Consider the following 12355-nt stretch of genomic DNA (forward strand, 5'->3'; position numbering starts at 1 on the left):
TCCCGAAGGACCCGTGAGTTCAGAATGTGGGCTACCTCATATTCAGGTTCCCTTTCCACCACAATGGGTGGTGGGGCCAGTGTGGAGGAACAATGAGGGTTGGGAGGTGCAGCAGGAACCAACAAAGAACAATGGAATACAGGATGAACACAGAAACTGGAGGGTAGCTTAAGCCAGAAAGCAACTGGGTTGATGACAGCTTCCACTTGGAATGGTCCCAGGAAGCGGTGATCCAATTTCTTTGGCGGCTGACGAGTAGCAAGCTTCTTAAATGAAAACCACACTAAGTCCCCCATGGCTATCAGTAGACCTGCCTGGCAGTGATGCTCAGCAAACCATTGATAATCATCCTTGGCCTTTTGTAACTGATCTTGGAGAACTTGATGAGTTGCTTGCAGTTCCTGCAAGAGCTGATCCAAGGCTGGAACAGAAGAAGCTGGTGAACTCAGTGGAAAGAATAGGAGGTGCAAGCTACAGTTAGCCATGAATGGCATCATTTAGCTGGAGGTATGCCGAGCACTGTTATAAGCAAACTCTGGCTGTGCTAGGAGGTCTACCCAGTTGTCTTGCTGGTAGGTAAAAAAACATCTGAGATATTGCTCCAGAATCTGATTCACCTGTTCCATCTGTCTCTCCAAATACACAGAAGATACACAGAAGATAAGTTGATCTCAACCTCTAGACCTTAGGAAAGTTCTTGCCAAAACTTAGCAATGAATTGTGGGCCACGATCTGAAACCGTGGTCAGGTAAACCATGTAAACGGTAGATACAGGTAATCCTCGCTTATAAATTGGTCACTGAACAACCATTCAACATTATGATAGCCTTGGAAAGGGTGCTTTACATGCCCGTTAAGCACTTCTGGCCATCATAAAACATCTCACACACACACACACACACACACACACACACAGACACACCGTGGTCATGTCATTGTATTTCGGGTCCTTGGCAACTGGCTCTCATTTACAACCAGTTGCCAAGTGCCCCTCGATCACGTCATCACCATTTTCAATCTTCTCTGCTGGCTGCCCCAGAAAGTCAATGGGGAAGCCGACAAGGAAGGTTGGAAGTGGAGGGAACGAAGGGGACGGAGAGGATGGGAAACCTTTGGCAGGCTGTAGGAACGAAGCCCAAGTCCTGAAGATTTGAGCTTCGCTCCTGCAGCCACACAAAGGAGTTCATGGGGGGAGGAGAGGGGACATGGTTCAGCAGGTTACAGGAACGGAGCCCAAATCCTGAAGATTTGAGCTTTGCTCCTGCAGCCCTACGAAGGAGTTCCCCTCCATGCGGGGAGGGGAGGGGACATGGGTGGACAGGCTGCAGGAACGAAGCCCAAATCCTGAAGATTTGAGCTTCGCTCCTGCAGCCCCACGGAGTTCCCCTCCATGCAGGGAGGGGAGAGGACACCCTTTGTCAGGCTGCAGGAACAGAGCCCAAATCCTGGAGATTTGAGCTTTGCTCCTGCAGCCCCACGAAGGAGTGCCCCTCCATGTGGGGAGGGGAGGGGACACCCTTTGTCAGGCTGCAGGAACAGAGCCCAAATCCTGGAGATTTGAGCTTCGCTCCTGCAGCCCCACGAAGTAGTTCCCCTCCATGTGGGGAGGGGAGGGGACACCCTTTGTCGGGCTGCAGGAACAGAACCCAAATCCTGGAGATTTGAGCTTTGCTCCTGCAGCCCCACGAAGGAGTGCCCCTCCATGTGGGGAGGGGAGGGGACACCCTTTGTCAGGCTGCAGGAACAGAGCCCAAATCCTGGAGATTTGAGCTTCGCTCCTGCAGTGCCACCATGGATTTATCTTCCCCTCCATCCCCTCTGCTTCCAACCTATGCTGTCACCTTCCCCACTGACTTTCTGGGGAAGCCGGCAGAGAAGATTGCAAATGGCGACCACATGATCGTGGGGCACTTGGCAACTGGTCATAAATGCAAGCCGGTTGTTAAGCACCCGATATACAATCACATGACCGGCGGCGGGATGTTTTATGGTGGCTGGAAGTGCTTAACAGGCATGTAAAGCACCCTTTCCAAGGCTATTGCAACTTTGAATGGTCCTTAAGTGAGAGATCATTAAGCGAGGACTACCTGTATATACCGTTTACATGGTTTACCTGACCACTAGTTCTGTTAGGATGTTGTAAGTTTCCATTAGGACTACGCACATAGGAACAAGGTGGTTGAATGCTGGCCAGCTTGTAGTAGCACCACCACTATGGCCACATCAAAAGCATCAGTTTCTACAATGAAGGGTTGTGCAGGGACTGGACGCCACAGGATGGGTTCTGATGCGCAAGCTGTCTTTAAGTCTTCAAAAGCCTGTTGTGTATCTTCATCCAAAACGAAAGGTGTTTTCTTTCACAATAGGTGAGTCAAAGGCCAGTATAAAAGTTCTATAATAATTGACGAAGCCCAGCAAACCCGGAACATCCTTCGTTCTGCGTGGTGGTTGCCAAGTCAGAAGTGCTTTCACTTTATCAGGATCCATGGTGACGCCATCTGAAGAAATGCGCTGACCCAAGAAATCAATAGTCTTCTTCTCAAATTCACATGTGTCAAGTTTGGCAAAAATGATTTTCCCTGAGGCACTGTAATACCATACTGACATACTTCTCATGGTCAGAGAGAGAAGAGAAGAGGAGAATGTGTATTCAAAGTGGCCATAGTGGGTGCCAAAGGAGGTCTTCTATTCCTCACCACTCTGGATATGCACTAGGTTGTAAGCTCCACAGAGGTCGAGCTTGGTAAAAACTTTGGGGCCATGTAACCTCTCTAAGAGCTCGGAAAGGAGAGGCGGGGGGTAGCGATTCCTGATGGTGATCTGGTTTAGCAGCTGGTAGTCATTACACATCCTGAGCTCCCCTGATTTTTTTCTTGACAACCAAGGCAGGAGCAGCTGCAGGTGAGGAAGAAGCCCTTAGAAACCTCCTCTTCAGATTTTTCTCAATGAAGTCCTGCAACGTTGATCACTCTGGCTCTGAAAGTGGGTAAATCCAGGCGACTGGAATCTTGGCACCAGCCACCAGGTCAATGGGGCACTCAAGATTTCTGTTGCCACTTGGCTGGTAGTTATTTCCTCTCCTGGGGCAACTGGGGGTTCACCTTCCAAGGAATCAGAGCTGGCCTTGACACTTCAGTCTTAGTCGCAGTCGTCGTCTCTGCTGTTTTGGAGACGTCTTCGCTCGCCATTCTTCACCCAGAAGCTCGCACATATCAGCGTTCTGGTCACTAGACAGATGGCAAGAGACAAATGAGGGGAAGGGCCTTCACAGGCGGTCCCTGTGTCTGTTTCCCACTGGCTCAATTGTTAGTTAAATGACTCTCTCTCTCTCTCTCTCGTGCTTCCCTCTCTTCAAGATTGAGTTTATGTAGAAACTGGTTTTCTTAAAAAATAAAACCTAACTTTCACTTCAAATACAAAGAGTACCAGCTAGCATTCATTAATAGCTGGACTAAGCAAGCTATCTACATTCTATACAGCTATATTGTGAGCATTTCTTTTATTTCTTTAAAGGGTTGTTCTGCTACTTAATTACTCAGTATTCTTTTAGCACTCTCTTCACGTTCAGGAGGATATCCTCTTACAAGTGTTCCTGCTCAGTTCAATTCTACAACACTAGGGCTCCTGAGTGGGAAGCAGATGAGCTTTCTCATTTGCCCATAATGATTCCCATTGGCTATTTGAGATGCCAAATACCTCTTTTATACAAACAGGAAAATCAGGAGGGTGCATCTTCTTCTGGGCGGGTGACAAAAGCTGCCATCCTCTCTTCTCCATGGCTCAAAGCCTGCTGCATCTGGTCTCAAGTCCTTTGCCTGCTCTGGCCTGGCTCCTTCTCCTTTCAAAACCATCCCAACGACCGATACGAATGAAAGGTGCTCTAAAGTGAGAGAGGGAGAAAGGGCTCCGTGTGAGCAGGGCGAGAGGAAACGGTCCCTGGGTCTTCTGATAGGAACCTGCGTGATCCCCCCTGTCCACTGGGAAGGGGGGAAGAGGACTCACCGTCCCAACGCGGGTGGATTTGCTCCTCGGCTCCAGGCCTGCCTCCCAATGGACTGACATACAGAGCAGCACTGATTTCTCTTCCTTCTCCACTCTTGGCAGTATTTCAACACCAATGCTCTTGACGATTTTTATAACATTTTTACTCTTTGGTCACTGATGAAGAAACAGAATGGAGCAAGCACAGGAGATAACTTAAGCGACATGGTCAAAAGCAGCATTTCTCTATTTCCTGAACAACTGTAATACATCAACAGCCAACTTAGGATGACTGTTACTACAGGGAAGGCAAGAAGCCCACTGGCCAATTCCAGCGGCATTTTATGGGCAAAATTCCTTCCCAGCCCCATCACCCGGCAACTGACTTTTGTGCATAGCAAGGGGATGGTATGGCACCCTAGCTGCCTTTCTCTGCGGTGCCGCAAGATGTTCCCTGGTGCGGGAGGAAGTGCTCAAATTCCTGAAAAGACACAGACGTATCAGGCAGTCGGTTTCTCTGCTCGCAAGCCTTGCCTCAAGCTTAACTGGGAGGAAGCCCGTCAGGGGACATTCCTCCCTCCATGGGAAGGTCCTCTGCTTTTGGCCCCACCCTAAGAGAGCCGACTCAGGCCACGGCAAGTCCCATCCCGTCAGAGGAAAACCCTGCCCCTCGTCCCCTGCTTTCCCTCCGTTAGCCTGCATCTGACACCTGGGCAGCTGCTGCCCAGCTTCCCTCACCGGTCCATCAGATGGAAAGGCCGTCACATTCGGGGGGGTATTGTTGCCGCCTACAGCCTGCTGCCAAGCGCTGGATGGCAGCCACCAGCCCATCTGCAGAGTGGAGGGAGAAGGCCTTTTCCACCAAAGCTTTCGTTCTCTGGGCGACTCGCCTGACTGCAGGGTCCTGGTCACCCAGAAGCTTTTCCAGATCTGCAAAGAAAAAATTTAGACCAGAGCGTCAAAATGCATCCTGCACAATCCTTCGCTCCCTCCTTCCCTTCCCCACACTGCAAACCCAAAGCTGTTCCTCTTATCACTTTGCACAGCCATTACTTACAAGCAAGGTAGGTGGGAACTGTCCCTTCCGTGAGGAGGCTGCCATTCAGATGAAGCAGGTGACCTGTAGAGGAAAAGAGGGAGAAAAACACACCACTGTCTCTTTCAAAGCCCAATTCTCAACTGATTGCAGCCGTAACTCCAGAACTCCCCAGGCCTTTGATCCCAGGGGAAATGAGAAGCTCAGCAAGAGGACTACAGGCTCATGCCTTGCCTGGGCTAAAGGAAGGTCCATGGCCCAAACAGGAAGTTTATGTCTATGGAAGCCTGCAGGGGGGCGTGCTTTTTTGGCTGAAACGTGGCTATTCCTGGGCAGGAGAAACCCTGAACCTGGGGGATGAGACCTCCCGCCTGATTGCCCACAAAGAGGCTTCTCTTTCCATTACCAATGAACATGGCAGCCGTTCTCCTCACTGAAGCCGGCTTGCTCTTAAAGTACGAAAGGCAGGTGAACACCTCCATCCCCAACTGCCCCTCCGAGATGGGGAACCGAATCGAGGAGAAGAGGCAGAAGAGACAGAGGTGGGAGATCGCCAAGTGCTGCGTGCCCCACCCATGCCTCTCACTCTAGAGGGGAACGGGAGCCAGAGAAGGGCTCTTACCAGGCGCTTGGCGATTTGATGCAGAAGCTCCTGCAGGCTGTAAGTCCTCCCCGCCAGGAGGGTGCCCCCAAGGTGCCAATGGAGAGCCTCTGCCAGGTGCTGCAGGGTATCTTTTGCTCCCTTCAAGAACAGAGGAGAGAAAAAAGCTGGGGCCATTCTTCTACTGCTTTCCTCGAGTGAGTCAGCTAGCCAAGCTGCAACCCTCTTTTCCCAGGCAAGCTGGGCCCTCACCTTCGCCACCTTCTCCTCAACATCCTCCACGTGCATCAGCACCGCAATGAGGGTGTGGATGGCTGCTGTCCCCTCAAGATCTTTCCGGTGCTGCAGAAGAGGCCAGATATACTTCAAGGCTGCCCATCAAATGGTTGCTGCTTCCTGTGAAGGACCAAGGAAAAGACTTTTTTTTTCTTGTCCTGCAAGGAATGGGTCCCGTGTAGACTCCCAGTTAAGGTTTCCGTTAACTTTTTCCTCCTCTTCCAAGCAAGGGGGAGCTGAGGACTCACGTGGTGGAAGAGCGAGCAGTACTGGGCAGCCAAGGAGGCGTCCAAACATCCTCCTGTGTCTGGAGGCCGAGGTGCTCTGCCAAGTCCAAGAACTGCAAGGTGATGGCAGGGCTGGAACTGCAGAGCCCACCGAGGACAGCATGGCACAGCTCCTCGGGCCTCATGATCTGCAGAGGAAATGGGAGATTGGAAAAACTCTCCTCCAAGGAAAGAGAGAAGAGAAACCTAACCTTTTCTGATCACAGTTGGGTATCTTAGCTAGCAACCTACTCTCAGCTCTGAGAGAGATCGAAGTGAAGATGGAACGTGAGAGCAGCAAGCCATCCTCATCCCCAGGACTGAGTAAAAGGAAGATCTGCCACCTCCCCACGCGCTCCATCTTGCCTAGACTAGGGGGTTAGATCTCATCCTGGGGTAAGAAGGCCCACTGGCTAAATCTGTCCAGGCCAGCAACATTATTGCTGCAATTCTAAAGTGAAGGTGCTTCCTGGAAGGAAGCATCCTCTACAGTTGTGTCCGAAGAGGAGAAGCTCCGCATTTGTCTGTCCCCTGTGGGTGAGGGCCACTTACCATCTTGTAGTTCTCGCAGAGATGGAGAAGACCCTTCCTGCTCAGTTGGCGAACGGTCCGGCTGGGGTGTTCCAGCCGAGCCATGAGCAGCTTCCAGGTCTTCTCCATGGGGGCTTGGCCCCTGTAGTTAGTCAGCAGCTGAAAGAGAGCAGAGCGGTCGAAGGCCCGTCAGTGGCCAGAGGAGGAAAAGGAAGGAGTGAGCAGCTTCACTGGGGAGAAGGTGCCCAAAGGGCCCCCAGGGAAGATGCTTCACCCTTGCTCTTTGGGGAAGCAGGAACATGCCTCTAGGCTCTCCTTGAGCGGCAGGGAAAGCAAGAGAGATGGGTTTTGGAGCTTGATCCCTGCCTAAAGGTGGCCTGGGGCAACCCCCGTTTTCTCCTCTGCATCACCCTGCTCAGCCAACTCCCATTGCCTCCCTGGATCGATCCAAGAGACTGGGGCGGGGGGGATTTTCCCACCTCAATAAAGAAGGCCAGCGCTGCAGCTGAATGCTCCTTTGCCTCTTCCTTCTCCAGGACAGAACTGAGATGTCTCTGGAGGCTGCACATGGCAGGACAAGAGGTCTCCACGAGGGCCCTGCAACACACCAAAGCTCTTTTGAGAAAAAGCCATCAGACGGACAGGCCAGGCTGGGCTGGAAGGGGAGAAGAAAGTTTCTCTTTGGGGAGAAAAGCTGCCCTTTGCCCTCTGTCTTACGTCACCAACACGGCCACGCCCTGGAGGCAGCAGCTGGGGCGGCACAACAGCTCCCCGCAGGTCTCCCTCAGGGTCAGGTGTGCCTCCCTGGCCAGCAGCACCTGGATGGTGCCAACCGTCTCCCTGCAGAGGAAAGAAGGCCAGAGTCACCAAGGCATGATCCCGTAGTCTGAGGGGCAAAAGAAACCCTTTGCGTGATGCCCACAGGGAAGCTTCCCTCCGCAGCTTCTCTCCCTCCTTTCCCTGGAACGCCACGAGAAGAGCAAAGAGGGAGGGAGCTCCAGAGGGGCTTTCCTTCTCCCTTGCAGCCGTTCACCACCAAATGGGATTTGCTGCATCTGCGTGAGTTGGTCCCTCCACCCAAGCGCAAGGGTGCTCCAGAAACATCACGGAGGCCACAGATTGCATTTTCTTTCTTTTCCTCAAAGCTTCAGGACAGACCTCATGAGAAAAGCAAGGCAGCCAAGCTGGGAGCACTACGTGCTGGAGAGCTTTTTTTCCTGGGGCCTATGCAACACCCGGCCTATCTGAGGAGAGGACTTGCAGGGCCAGGGGGGTATTGCTAAACCAGAAGTGTCGCTTGGATGTGGGAGCCCAAGAAGGAGAAGGAGGTTTCTCCTTCCCAGTGCCGCTGCTTACTCCAGAGGCAGATGGTCCTCTCCTTCAGCTGATATATTCTGCTGCCTGGCGCCTTTGATGATGATATCCACCAGGCAGAGGAGAGAAGGCCTGAGGAGAGAAGGAGCGTCTGCTTTACCCACAGAGCTCCTAAGGAAAGTTGGCTAATGGAGCCCATGCTGACTCTTGGTAGAATCGCTCTCTCTGTCGACCCTCACCACCCAAAGGGCCTTCCCTCCCTCCCAAGCAGGATTCGAGAAGTGTCTTCTCGTTTGCCTGTTGGGAGCCCACAGACACAGGGACACGATGGCATCTCCAAGAGGGAGGTTGAAGTCTGGGCATACAAAAGGACCACCTACTTCCGAGCTCTAGCCCTTACCGGAGTGGCAGGAAGAGGATGGGTGGACTGTTCCTCTCCCTGAGGCAGCCAAGGGACCTCCTTCACCTTTGCCAGGAGAAGGGACAGGACCTTATCCCCGCTGCCGTATGATGAGGCGATGACGGCCCAGAGCAGCTCACCGCAGGTGCTGGGAAGAAAATCAGGCGGCAACCATGTCAGACCCTTCTGCCCATCCCAGGTCCACAGGGAGGAACACAGAAGAGTCAGCCTGATGTTGGACTTCCCTGCAACTCAAGGGAGGAAGAACCTGCACCCCTGCCTACCTCCACGGCAGCTCTAAGGGGCGCTGCGTGACCAGTTGCATGTTCTTCCGGGCCACGACATGTAGGGAGGGCACGACCTGGCTCAGTCCAACGGAGCAAGTGGAGGCCAGGCGGCAGATCTTATCCGGCGCTTTCTGCATAGGCAAGAGAGAAAGGAAGAGGAAACGGAAGTGATGGTGAAAGGCCGATTCCTCCAGGGGAGGGCTGAACTGGAGGTTGCAGGAAGAGGTCTTTCTCTGGGGAAGCCCTCAGTTTAACCCTGAGTGACAAGCCTTACTTGACATGCCCGCGAGGTGGTTGACCGGGTCCGGGTCCGAGTCTGGGTCCGAGCTGTACATTTCTTCCCCTGACCCGCTGTTGAGAGGAGGGATATGGGATGATTAGACCTAGATTAGGGGTCAGTTTGTCATCTGGAAGGGAGTCATCTGAAACTAAGCTTCTGGAGGAGGACAGAGAAGTACAGCTGAGACGGAACGGTGCAGGATCCGACCAAGGGCCCCTCTGTTCCCTGGACAGGTCCCTCCGCCATCAAGTGGCCGGGTGACATTTTGTCTCACGCCCTCAGACCACCAGCTTCCCAGTAGGTCCTTCACTCCATTGGGAGAAAAGAGAAGCATTTCTATCTGCAGTAGCCACCATCTTGCAAGGCTTCCACCAAACACTGTTTAAAATAAATGAGCGGGAAAGGCCTCATGCCTTTCCGCCAAGTATTGTGGGGAAGGGGTGGCAGTTCCTCAATGGTTGTACCGCTGAAAAATAGGGCACCTGTCTGAACTGAGACTGGGGTCCCAGGCCTCCTCCTGCAGGCTGCTGACATCGTCCAAGGTCTCTTGGCCTTCGTCAGGGGAATCCTGTGAATGACAATGATTCCTCTGTGGCCACAAAGGGGCAAGTGCCTCAGAATTGCGATTTTCATGGGTCTTGGGGATTCTAGAATAAAGGGAAGGCCTATCAAATGCAGGATGCCTGGCCAGAACGGTGCTTCTGCTGCATGATACGTCTCCCAAGTTGGAGGAATCCACTGCCCCGCCCCACCCATCCCCCGGAAAAGTACGCTTTTCCTGTTAAAGCCCTGCCTGGAAGCAGCAGGGCGCTGGAGAGGATGAAGCAGAGAAAGGAAAGGCGTGGGCAGGGGGTCGCATCCTTTTAGGCCACCAGTCAGGGCAAGTTGCCCCAAGGGCCCAGCACCCCCCAGCACCCCTGCATGGTACACTCGGGGTGGGAGACCTGAACAGAGGGAGCCCCTCCCCGTGGCCCTGCCCAACAGAAAACAGCTCGCCCTTCTTTACCCAGGGGCTGGAAGAGATGTGGGCCTCCAGTGCCTCCTCTGCAGTCTGTCCCTTTTCGCTCCTAGGAGAAAGGACACAAAAGAGGGCAGAATGGGAGGAGGGATCTGCTATCCCAGCCTCTCAGAAACAAATCATCAGCCTGTGCAGGCCTCAAAGCCTTTGAACCCTCCCCCTTAGGGAGGCTGCCACAACATCTTCACCCTCCGAGGTGCTGCCTACCTCGATGGATTGGGACGTGTTTCCCACTGCACGTCCCCCAGGCTGCCGGTCTTGCCTGAGGGCAGGGGTTCTTCTGAGGACTCCTAAAATGACAACCCAAATGTTCTTCAACTGAATACAGGGCTAAAGGGGGTTAGTCCCCGCTTGGGAAAATAAGAGAGGATTTGGGGTTCTCAGTTTCAGTTCGTCGAATGAGGGCTGGCCATCTTGACTAAGGGAGGCAACTCAAGGTCAGGGGCATCTGGCAACCGGTTTGGAAAGAAGATTGCACCAATTGGCAGATGCAACTGTCCTCGCTTTACCCACATGGAGTTTTCAGTAGAAAAAGGAGCAGCGAGGACACTTTCTTTGCCAACAGCTTTTCCAAACCCCTCCGTGAGCTCAATCCCAGCCCTGCAGAGTTCCCCATCTATCTTGACTGGTTGGAACGGCCAGGTATCTGGCAGCACTGGGCGATGCAAAGCAGCAGAGGGAGGTTGAAGGAGAAAAGGAGGAAGCAGGAGCACGCTTCTGATGGGTAGCCTGTCCTTGCAGAGCGTGTCCATAAATAGCACCTCGGCCTCCAGCGCCGTTCCATCTGCTGACCTATCTTCAAACCCGCAGAGACAGGGCTTCTGCCGTTGCAAGGGTGAGGAGCTGGTCACAACTTACTGATGGGGTGGAGACCTCCTCCATCGTGTAGAGCCCCTGCCTCTTCTGCTCCGGTTCGTCATCACTGGGGAGAGATTGAAGGGCCCAGAGATCAAAACTAGCTGTGGGCCCTCTTTCAAGAGCGGCCACATGGATGCTCTAAGGAGCCTGTCGGCTGGCCTGCCAAGGGGGTTGACCTGAGTCCTCCTTCCTTTTATCAGAAGCAGATGCTGAGAAGGAAAGGAGGTGAACCTCCCTTATGTGGCAGCTCAAACAGGCTTTGGCCCCTCCCCATTCAGCCAAGCAGCAGCCCTTGCGACCGGCTGGGCCAGAGGGTGGGATGGGAGAGTCCTTGTTTTCCTTTTCCTTTTCCTTTTCCCACCCCTCCCTTTTCCTTTTGTGCTGTGTCATTTAAAGTTAGGCTTTGGACAATCAGAAGCTTGCTTACTTTGCTATGCTTTAAGCATGCGTTCCCTGCCCAGGCACCTTCATCGTCTGGTCCCCCCTTGGCCCCAAATGGCCCCCCATCCCATTGATTAGGAGAGAAGAGAAAGGCTTCCTGTCCAGGGGGTTGAGTGTGTATCCCATAGAAATCTATCCCTCCCCTCAGCAGACATTTCTCATAGCCTTTTTTCTGTGGGACAGAACTGCAGGGGGCTTCAGAATGAGCTGAGAGCAGGTACCTTGCTGAATCGGAGACAGAGTCCACATCTTCCAGGCTGTGGGTCCTGGAGGCCCCCTGGACTTCCATCGAATCCTGGAAATGACGTTTGTTTGTATTAAGGCATAATCAAAGACCCTTCCGCCATTTGGAAGTCGCATCCCTCTCTCCTTTCGCCTCGGAGGGGGTCAGAAAAAGGGGGATGCTTATGCACTCAGCACCTTCCTCGATCACCATTTTGTCACTGGATGTCTCCACCAGCCATGACCTGACATCTGGCAGAAACTTGACAAACCACCCATCTGGAATCTTGCACCGGGGGCGGGGAGAAGCCAGGCACGGAGGGTGGAGTAGAGGCAGATGGGTCTGCGGCCGGTCCCTGCCCTCGGATGCCCTTTGCACATGGCGGGGACAATGGAGGAGGAAGAAGCGGGACCGTTGAGGAAGAGGCTCCTCAACCCAGGAGGGGGGGAGCGTCAGGAGGAGGTTCAGAGCAGCTGTGCCTCAATTGTGCCCGGGAGAATTTCGCGAGTGGGGCGGGAGGATTGCTTGGAAAGGCTCTCCAAAGGTTGTTCCTTTGCCCTCCAAGCCCTAAAGGTCTTTCCAGGAATCCAAGGGTCTGTTGTCCTCGGGTTTGCCAGCCTGGCTGGGCTGCCCAGGCAGGAATTCCTCCCTCCCCACATACTCGAGGCATGAACTCCCACCGGCCACATTGCCAAACCCTCCTTACCCCTGAGGTGGAAGCGGTGACCCTATCATGAGAGCTTTCCCGCTCGATTCGTCTCCGTGCCATTTGGGACCTGACCGGAGGAAGAAAGTCAGGCGTGAAGGAACATCCAGCTAGCTCAACCTCCCCTTTCCAAGACC

The sequence above is a fragment of the Candoia aspera genome, chromosome 2, assembly GCF_035149785.1.
Source record: "Candoia aspera isolate rCanAsp1 chromosome 2, rCanAsp1.hap2, whole genome shotgun sequence".
Lineage (NCBI taxonomy): Eukaryota > Metazoa > Chordata > Lepidosauria > Squamata > Boidae > Candoia > Candoia aspera.